This window comes from Astatotilapia calliptera, chromosome 4 (genome assembly GCF_964374335.1).
Source record: "Astatotilapia calliptera chromosome 4, fAstCal68.1, whole genome shotgun sequence".
NCBI lineage: Eukaryota > Metazoa > Chordata > Actinopteri > Cichliformes > Cichlidae > Astatotilapia > Astatotilapia calliptera.
Window position 1 is genome coordinate 30,932,347 of NC_137425.1, and position 11,078 is coordinate 30,943,424.

Genomic DNA, 11,078 nt, shown 5'->3' on the forward strand with positions numbered 1-11,078 from the left:
TGCATTATCTTATCTTATCATGTCAGAGGTCAACTGAAACTGTGTCCAACCCCCCGGGGGGTAATGACACATCCAAGGGACGAACCGTACCTCTATATTTTCACCACATTTTCTTACATCCCACACCTTCATCTCTACAGGCAGACAATTACACCTCCTACTGACTAACCGAACCACCATAGGCTTTCCACCTTTCTTCTTTACATCCTACTCTTTTTATCTTATCATGTCAGAGGTCAACTGAAACTAGCCCCACCTATATAAAAACACCCTAACCAGACACCCTGTATTTTTCCTCACTATTTCACATCGACACTAGCGAGCACATCATTTTGTTCACCAGCACGGTCTGCAAAGCTAACAGCGTTCTTTTTTTTTTAACATGGACTTCATATATGGTAACTAAAACAAAATTATTATTGTATTTTTAAATTTATACCGCAGTATATCATAGCATGTTCAATCTGTTTTCTTTTCTAAAACAAAAGCCTGATTTTTAGGAGCTCAGCACAACAGGACAGCATACATTTCACATACACAAGGTTCGTGGTTCTTCTTCTTCTTCTTTTTTTTTTTTTTTAAAAAACAGTCGCCCGCTCACACAAAACAGTTTATGGCTCGTTGTTTAGAACCAATCATACCTGTTTTCTCATATAGTAACATTTAAAATGTATATTTCTCTTTCTTTCTACAGGATCACAGGCCTATATAGGTCAAATTACACCTCTAAAAAACACAAGGTAAATACAGTGTTACACATGTTTTAGATATAAGTGTGTTTTGTTTAAACCGTGTATTAACTGTGCTTATACCCCCAGCACAGGGTCAATAAGTTGACCACAAAAACCTACAGAAGCGGATGCAATAAGACCAAGCCTTACGTTAGGTATGTATACAAGTCTCTGTATACATGACAACCAATTTAAAGGAAAAAAGGTTTAAATATTTACAAATGTTCTAATACATCAGATCTGAGACAGAGTACCCAGCGTGTCAAGAACGCCATCCAGAATAACACAGAACAAAGTGTGAGTATAGTCATAAATAAATCAAAAGAGCCAAACATATCCTGTTTTTGAAATGATACACTATATATATTATAATGTTTTTAACACACGTATATCTCCACAGCAATCACACAACCCCTTCCCATTATGGACCCCATGAAGACCCCTTGATGCTTTTGGAATATTTATGCGATATCGAACTCCCAGAACAACAACAACCAGAAAAACCACAACCTTTGTGCAACAACGGAGACTCGGAACCATTCTTCATCGCCGGTCCATGCATAACCACGAGTGAGTGTCTGCCTAATGATTTCAGCGATGTTGTCGAGTACAGTCTATCAGATTTCAATATAGTTGATATACCCACCACACCAGATTGTCTCAGAAACAACACTGATTCAGACATAGGTTTTGAACAAGGTTGCATAACAGACTCGCAAATATCACAGGCATATGACGCATACTTAAATACAGCAAACACATCTACTTTTGATCAGACCCATTCTGCATCAAAAAATGATAAACTATATTTGATTGATGCCAAACTCAGCCAACATCAGCAAGCAGTACAGAGGGATGTGCAAGAAATAGCCGCTAAACTCACACGAGAAATAGCAGCTAAAGTCAACCAACATCAATAAGCAGCACCGGGGAACTTGCAAGAAATAGCAGGGGTTCTAACTAGTATCCAGCTGACAATAAACAACACCTCAGGTTTATTAGATCTCATTAATACCAGCTTTCTAAATAGTTGACTTTTAAAATCCACACCATGGATCCACCCCGTAAATTATTCAAACACAATGATGGCTCCACTCGAGCTAAATGGTTTGACTTTGAGGGTTTTAACCATGCGGCTGCACAATTAGTAAGCAAATGTCAAGCTTTGCATGCAAGACTTAGTAGTCTCGCTGCAGCACGCAGGGCAGTGTCTGTCAATAGAATATTGTATTTCTCTAGTCAGTATAACCTTTTAATGACATTAGTTTACTTGTGATAGAATGCTGCATGATGATCATTTCCTAGCTTAGAACTGATTGTACTTTCCATTGTTCTGGACTGATTGTTCTTTATAAAACGTGTTCTGATATTTGTATCTGAATCTTTCCACAGCGATAGTAAGAAGTCAAACAAGTTTCTGACTTCGCGCACACACACACACACACACACACAATTACATACGCACATGCTCACGTCAAATGTATTCATTTTTCTTGTGTATAAATAAAGTCAAGTGCAAGAACAGAGCGCGCATTTCACAGGGCCCCCACTCTGATGTGAGCGCTCTGCAAGTTAAAACTAGAGATGGACCGATCCGATATTACGTATCGGTATCGGTCCGATACTGACCTAAATTACTGGATCGGATATCGGAGAAAAATAAAAAATGTAATCCGATCCATTAAATATCACGAAAGCACCTCACAAAACTTGCAACACGCCGTAACTCGCCTCAGAACGTTAGCACGTCGGAGCAATATGCATCACGTGATAGAGCGGCTGTGGCATGCGGGACCTGTCGGTGGTCTGGATAGCATTTGGAGCTTCGCTAGCAACCCGGCATTTCATCTCCAACAAAGTTATCCCGAGAGAAGCAAAGCAAGTGTGTAAGTCCATCTCTGAATGTTTGTAAAGCATTCCTGCGTTAAGCTTAACAACTAATATATGGAGCGACTGCCTCTCTCTCTCTCTTGCTGCTACTTCAATCATGAAACTGCTTAACGATCAGCTGATCGGCTTTTCTGTCGCGAGTCCGTGTCTCTAGTTTGCTTTTGGCCCACTTTGCACCAGAAAGAGGAAACCAGCGGCTGAACAACAGCAGCACGTTTAAGCTTGATCAGCTGTTGTTAGAATTTATTTATTATTACTTTCTACTCGAGGATCTTTTTCTACGTAGCTGACGCTGGTAACTGTGCAGGGGCGGATCTAGCAAAGTTTAGCCAGGGGGGCCGATAGGGCATTAACAGGGAAAAGGGGGCACAAAGACATACTTTTCTTTCTTATTCTCATTTAAAATGTCTAGCTTTTAATAAATAATTATCTGACACCCAAAGTTTTAATTTGATGCAAAATAAATAGAAGTCCATTACTGTATATAGTAACTATTAAGTCTAATATATATACCCTAGTAAGCTATAGTACTTTTTCCTTTGGGAAGGTACCATCTGTGCAGTCTGCAATTTTGTTGAAGAAAGATGTTGAATCTATTTAATATTTCTTGAAAAATAATTGATTTCTGTGCATTTTTTTTTTCACACTGCATCAAATTAAGGTTGGTTACGTCGATTAAGCATCATGAGGTGGAGCGTGAGGGGTGGTTCCCTATTTTTTATTTATTTATTTTTGTTGTTGCTGGGAGTTGGAACCCTATTAGTTAGGCTGCTTAATATTTATGCTAAGTACTCTTTAAAATACCAGAATAGGGAGGATGGTGTAGGTTTAAGTTTATTAGATTGATCAGTATTGCTGAACTATGAAATATTTTTTTTTGCATACAGGTATAACAGAATAGCTTTAGTGTAGTTGTTGTTTTAAACTTGAGTATGAACTTATACAAAATGCAGCAAGATATTAAAAAAAAACAGTTTTGTTGATTAAAAAACACTATATCGGATTCATATCGGTATTGGCAGATATCCAAATTTATGATATCGGTATCGGTATCGGACATAAAAAAGTGGTATCGTGCCATCTCTAGTTAAAACTGCAGCGTCTGTTTGTGTGTTTTCTCCTCTTAAACTCTCAGCTGAAGAAGTGTCTTTGAAATAAATCTCTTGACAGTGTCTAATGCGCGTCCTTGTCCAACTCATTCTGAAGCCGTTACTGATGATGCTGTTGATCAACCAACCGAAACACATCCGGATTTGCCTGTAGCCATGAATGTTACTGTTGCAGCGACTGTTGTTACTCAAGCCACCGTCAATTGTCTTATTACCGGGGCTTCTGTCATGCCTGAAAGGGTGTGTGCACCTAGCACACATGCTTATCTGGGTGCTGCTGCTGCTACTGCAGATGCTGCTGCTGCTGCTGTTGCTGACGCACCACCACACAACCCCTCAAATAAAGGAAATTCCTCAAGTGTTAACCATTCACAAACAGGTGCTGCAGTAGTCGAGCCCATTGTTCAGTCTGGGTCTGGCAGTCACAGTCATCATAGCATCAGAGAGATACCTAATTTCAACGCCCGAGAATTGTGCGAGCGCCTTGATTTTAGGGACATAAGTCTTGATGATCCAGAACAAGTGCCAGAAAGAGTTAGAAGCTGCTTAGCTAATGTGATAGATAGAGCAGTGGCTGGATCTCAGCAGGGTTGTGTTCTAAATGTGGTCCTGCGTGGGCCCTCGTTGGCTTCTGATGCTCAAGCTGTTTTAAATCCTGATGATCACTATGACCCTGACCTGTTTCTCAACCAAATAGCTCAAGTTATGCAAAGTAATGACGAATCCATCGGTGATGATGCATTAGAGTTTATTGTCACGGTTGCACAAAACAGTAGCGGCGGGGCTCGCTTAAAACTGGCAAACATCCCTTATGACGAGATTCTCTCAAAGAAGGGTAAACATTTGTACACACCAGACAATACGCACAACAATTTGTGCTTCTCCCTTTGCATAGCACATTCATTAAACCCAACAGCCCCCGAGCATGAAAAACATGCTACTGCTAAACAGTTACATGCTCGAGTAGGTCTATGCGACACACAGACAGTATCATTCTCTGATGTCGGCAAATTTGAGAAGCACCTAAACATTAAGATAGTAATCTATTATCATGCAGCAGGACGTAAACGTCTGCAGAGTTTTTTCACACATGATGAGCCAAATCCAAACACTGTAATGCTGTACCTACACAATGAACACTATGTGAATGGTTAACACTTGAGGAATTTCCTTTATTTGAGGGGTTGTGTGGTGGTGCGTCAGCAACAGCAGCAGCATCTGCAGTAGCAGCAGCAGCACCCAGATAAGCATGTGTGCTAGGTGCACACACCCTTTCAGGCATGACAGAAGCCCCGGTAATAAGACAATTGACGGTGGCTTGAGTAACAACAGTCGCTGCAACAGTAACATTCATGGCTACAGGCAAATCCGGATGTGTTTCGGTTGGTTGATCAACAGCATCATCAGTAACGGCTTCGGAATGAGTTGGACAAGGACGCGCATTAGACACTGTCAAGAGATTTATTTCAAAGACACTTCTTCAGCTGAGAGTCTAAGAGGAGAAAACACACAAACAGACGCTGCAGTTTTAACTTGCAGAGCGCTCACATCAGAGTGGGGGCCCTGTGAAATGCGCGCTCTGTTCTTGCACTTGTCTTTATTTATACACAAGAAAAATGAATACATTTGACGTGAGCATGTGCGTATGTAATTGTGTGTGTGTGTGTGTGCGCGAGGTCAGAAACTTGTTTGACTTCTTACTATCGCTGTGGAAAGATTCAGATACAAATATCAGAACACGTTTTATAAAGAACAATCAGTCCAGAACAATGGAAAGTACAATCAGTTCTAAGCTAGGAAATGATCATCATGCAGCATTCTATCACAAGTAAACTAATGTCATTAAAAGCTCATACTGACTAGAGAAATACAATATTCTATTGACAGACACTGCCCTGCGTGCTGCAGCGAGACTACTAAGTCTTGCATGCAAAGCTTGACATTTGCTTACTAATTGTGCAGCCGCATGGTTAAAACCCTCAAAGTCAAACCATTTAGCTCGAGTGGAGCCATCATTGTGTTTGAATAATTTACGGGGTGGATCCATGGTGTGGATTTTAAAAGTCAACTATTTAGAAAGCTGGTATTAATGAGATCTAATAAACCTGAGGTATTGTTTATTGTCAGTGTTAAGAAATCAGTTTTACCCCGGTTCTTTTTGTTCCTCGAGCATCCAGAGATGGCACCGGACTCAGTAGTCATTTTCACAAAACTTTTATTCATCTTTACTCATCTTTAACTCATCTTCTTTTACTCTTCCTCATTTATCTTCATTTAAGCATGCACTTCTAGAAGGGAAGACGATGCCGGTGTCCCTCTCCAAATCTTCACCCCTTTGTTAGTTACAGCCAGCTTTATAGAAGTGACCCTATCATAAAACGCCCCACGGTGTGCTGCAAACTCTGTCTGTGTCTGTGTGCACGAGCACATGAATGCCTACATGTGCGCGTTCCCGCATGTCTATGTGAGTGCTCGTGTGTGCCTGTGTGCGCATACCTGTGTGTATGTGTGTGCACATGAGTGAGTGTGCGTGTGGATGTGTGTGCGTGACAGTTAAAACACTGTGGGTGTAGGTAACTCCCTAGAGGTCATAAAACCCCTCTCCCTTCCAGACCACAGTTATAAATGTTGAGACCCCCACCCTAAGACATCCTCTGGGGAATTTCCACTCAGTGGGGGAGGGGTCTCCTACAATCTACTCCTAAATTCACGACACAGTGAGGCCTTTATTACTTAAAGGGCAGTATCAATGTCTCTACAATAGTTCTACATTCTATGATAACACATTTCTAAACTCTAAATCAGCTAAATATTCTACATCAGCTGGATACTAGTTAGAACCCCTGCTATTTCTTGCACGTTCCCCGGTGCTGCTTCTTGATGTTGGTTGACTTTAGCTGCTATTTCTTGCAAGTTCACTTGTACTGCTTATTGATGTTGGTTGAGTTTAGCTGCTATTTCTCGTGTGAGTTTAGCGGCTATTTATTGCACATCCCTCTGTACTGCTTGTTGATGTTGGCTGAGTTTGGCATCAATCAAATATAGTATATCATTTTTTGATGCAGAATGGGTCTGATCAAAAGTAGATGTGTTTGCTGTATTTAAGTATGCCTGTGATATTTGCGAGTCTGTTATGCAGCCTTGTTCAAAACCTATGTCTGAATCAGTGTTGTTTCTGAGACAATCTGGTGTGGTGGGTATATCAACTATATTGAAATCTGATAGACTGTACTCGAAAACATCGCTGAAATCATTAGGCAGACACTCACTCGCGGTTAGGCATGGACCGGCGATGAAGAATGGTTCCGAGTCTCCGTTGTTGCACAAAGGTTGTGGTTTTTCTGGTTGTTGTTGTTCTGGGAGTTCGATATCGCATAAATATTCCAAAAGCATCAAGGGGTCTTCATGGGGTCCATAATGGGAAGGGGTTGTGTGATTGCTGTGGAGATATACGTGTGTTAAAAACATTATAATATATATAGTGTATCATTTCAAAAACAGGATATGTTTGGCTCTTTTGATTTATTTATGACTATACTCACACTTTGTTCTGTGTTATTCTGGATGGCGTTCTTGACACGCTGGGTACTCTGTCTCAGATCTGAGACAGAGTACCCCCGTGGGGTTGGACACAGTTTCAGTTGACCTTTGACATGATAAGATAAGATAATGCAACTGTTTGTAATGGCCTACAGTTGGGATGTTTGCTGAGACGCTCTTGATTAAGGAGCCTCTTTTATTGTTTCATGACTTCTTTTGCTGACTATTGGAGGCCTAACTGTAACCCCCTCGGTGTAATCATCGAGTCTAACTGTTGCAGAGTTAAAAAGAGTTTAATTAAAACACATAATGGTTTCATTAAATAAAACGCTATTAAACACTTGTGAACTCATATGACCCCTGAACTCCCATGCACGTGCAAGGCCCGTACACGCGTACACACACACACGCACATGGACGCACATGGGGGAAAGGGGAAGTGGGGGGAGAGGGGAAGTGGGGGGTGAGGGGTGGGGGGGGGGGGGGGGGGCAAAAAAAAGTACCATTATATTACTACTGGTGTACAATGGGAGTGAGAAATGGTTTTAAGCTGGATTACACTAGGGATCAGCTCTAAGCCCCTTCTTTTTTGCCGTGTGATTGACAGGTAGACACAGGAGGTCAAGCAATAGTCTTCATGGACAGGTAGAATGAATGAAAGTCAGTCGAAGCAAGACAGAATGAATTTGAGCAAATGAGAAGGAGACAGGTGCAATAGTGAAACTGCAAGAAGCAGAGGTAGTAACGGAAGTAGGGTTTAAATATATGCGGTCAACCATGCAAAGCTAGATGAGTGTGGAGAGGAGTTTTGGGGTGAAGTGTAACAGAAGGGATAGCAGTAAGAGTCAAAGTGGTGGCTACAAGATGGCACTGAGAACTGCTGTGATAGATGGTTTGGAGAGAGTGGTACAAACATCTGTGTAATATGGTACGGTCTACCTTACAATATAAAGCATATTGAGGCGACTGTTGTTGTGATTTGGCACTTTATAAATAAAATTGAAGTGATTGAAAACAAACAAAAGTAAGGAAGCTGTTTCTGGCTCCCCCAGTCTACATGTTAAATATCCTTGGGCAAGATACTAACCCCAAGTTGCTCCATCAGAGTATGAATGCGAATGAATGTGTGAGAATGTTAGCTAGAGAACACTTAGAAAAAGCATAGAAGAAAGCACTTGTGCAAATGTGGCAGGTTATATAAAGCTCCTCGAGTGCTCCGGGAGAGTAGAAAAGTGTTATAGAAGAATCAATTCATTTACCACTCTGCAAAGAACAGAGATACAATTCTGGGGCCATAAAAGTGGAAGCCTTTTGCCAATTAGTTCCATCAGAAATTCCATTAAAATTATGAACAAAGTTTGTGACAAAAGAGAGCCCAAAGTCCAACACCCACCCCAAAAGAATACTTCATAGGACCTACTTGCCAACCTTGACACCTCAGAATTAGGGAGACATTGGGAGGGGGTCATATATATATATACAAAAAACGTGAATTTTACAGTGTTTATTTATCGGATAAAAAAAGTTAAATGTCGCCGTTATTACTGTCGAACCGAAACAGCGGGGATGTCCAGATTCAGGCTGCATCCCCCTGAGGGCTCGGCCTTCATGGTCTACGTGGGCCAGGTCCTCCAAAAGCCGGGTAGGCCGGAAGTGAGTGACTGTGAAATTGAACGGTCTAGCCCTCAGAATTCCGTCACGAGCTCTCTCGGTGGAGTGAAACTCTGCCATCTGCTCCTTGCTATCTAAAATATGACCGTACACTGCCGTAAATTCTCGATCATCTCACACTTTTGTTTAATCAGTTTTCTGTTTGATGTTTATTCAGCTGTGTGAAAACCAAGGAGGAATCCACCCGAGGGATTAATAAAGTTAAATTTAAGTTAAACTTTAATCTCAGCCAAACCGATTCACTCACAAACAAATAAAACACTGAAAAAAGCCAAACTATAACGTTTTTAGGTTATCTAAGTGACTTATATATCATGTTTAACCTGGGTAATGCAAGACCACGGGGGTTTGAAAACGATGTGCTGGGACTTCGCTGTTCTTGCCAGTTCAGATAGTTGAAGTTTACACAGCTACATTCTCGCCTGAAAATATGTTAAAAGTTTATTTTACGAACCAGAAAGAGTAATACTAAAATAGTAATATAAAAACTATTCGGGAGGGGCACTGAAATTCGGGATTCTCCCGGAAAAATCAGGAGGGTTGGCATGTATGTCTGACTTATTCCCAGCCGTGCGGACTAAGCTCTTGCAATGTTTGTAGAGGAGAACTGGCTGACAGCCTGATTGCTGTCTTATTTTCCAGAGAGTCACTCACTTAGATTTTATTTTTATAGGATAATGCATTCAAAATGTCCAGTGATATAAACTGTGTACTTATAATTTAGATTGGCTGTGTTTAAAAGGGCATAAAAATAGCAAGAAAATAATATTTAATCAGTTTACAAAGATGTAAACTTCTTTAGATGAATGAGCACGTTTCACGTGCTTAAAGCTATTTTTTATGTGGACAAAATTACATGTGAAAAGTTTGCTTGGTACATGCTTTTCACATTCAAACTAATGTATATATAACTACAACTGTATGAACCTTGAAGTGATTCATATGATTCTCATTTTGTGGCCCTTACTGAAAGTGAATCTGACACCTTTAATGTAACGAATAATACAGTCTGTATTTTATATTAAGTCCTAGCACTGTCACCAAGCAGTTTGTTCTAAAGGCCCTTATCTTCTCTATTTTTGTATCCTATAACTGTAAAAACTAAAAGCTGTTGTTTGAGCCACACACATCCTGAGACTCATGTAGAGTGCCACTTCAAGTTTTTAAATAACAGCTGTAAAATTAAATAACAGCTCTACTAAAACAGATGAAGCTCTGAGAACTGATATTCTGGCTTAAGTCACATGTAAGTACATACTATCTCAGATTTTACTGTTACAGGTTTTCCTTTTTTTTGTCATTTCGATTATATTCTAAAGATGATGATGTCTTAGGCTCCTTAGGCTTGTTCTTCTTCCTTGTGAAAGTTCCCTCTTGTATATTTTTCTTTCATAAAATGAGGATTGTCAAATTTTTTAGATGTACTGTTTGTTACTGTTTTTATTGCATGCAAATGTTTTTGTAGTATTACAAGAGAGCCACATGAATGTGGAAGAGCATTAACAGTCCATTGTCCATGTAGTCTCTCATGAAAGACGTCAGTGGCGTGTCCAGCGGGGTGGCCTGGGGGGGCACAGGCCACCTCCCCCAACCAGACTGGCCACCCCAGGTGCCACCCCGAAGCTAAAACAATAAAATGTAATGAAATATCAAATGTACGATTATGGTTTCACAGTGAAGCTCAGATGTCCGAGAGTAAGTGAATGCAGCAGCGGCTTCTGCACTATGAGCATCATGTTAGCAAAGGTAGAAGAGCCAAGCACGAAAGACGGCACCACAGAAAACATTTTTTCAGCGAAAGATTAACAAGTTAACATAGCTGGACTAGCCATCGGACATTTGCACAGTGGGCTGATGAATTATTTATTTATTTTTTTTGTAACGGCATGAACAATGAGAGGTGGTGGATTGGCCAGATGCTGGCCGATGTGTAAAAATAACTCAGTTGTTTGGTGGTGGCTATGGGGAGCTTCCACAGAGGTAACAGGTGGATGAGGGAAGGGGAGGCAGGAGGAGCAGAGACCCGAGGCGGCCGCCGGTTCGAGTATCAGGTGAACTGAACTTCAGGTAAGAAGTTATGACCTGCAGTCAATCTGGGTCAGATATAAACCAAGTTTAGGTGGAGTTTATTTTCGTT

General features: G+C 40.8%; 1 long non-coding RNA gene across 2 annotated transcripts; it reads left to right on the plus strand.

Annotated features, from left to right (window-relative positions):
- The first annotated feature begins 286 nt into the window (after window positions 1-286).
- On the plus strand, window positions 287-1,562 carry LOC113021371 (uncharacterized). Of its 2 annotated transcripts, none has more exons than XR_013908920.1 (6): window positions 287-398; window positions 489-542; window positions 695-740; window positions 819-886; window positions 970-1,028; window positions 1,132-1,562. It is a non-coding gene; the product is annotated as an uncharacterized LOC113021371 (long non-coding RNA). The 2 variants fall into 2 exon arrangements; XR_013908919.1 differs by having other exon boundaries at window positions 304-398; window positions 824-886.
- Window positions 1,563-11,078: the final 9,516 nt, after the last annotated feature.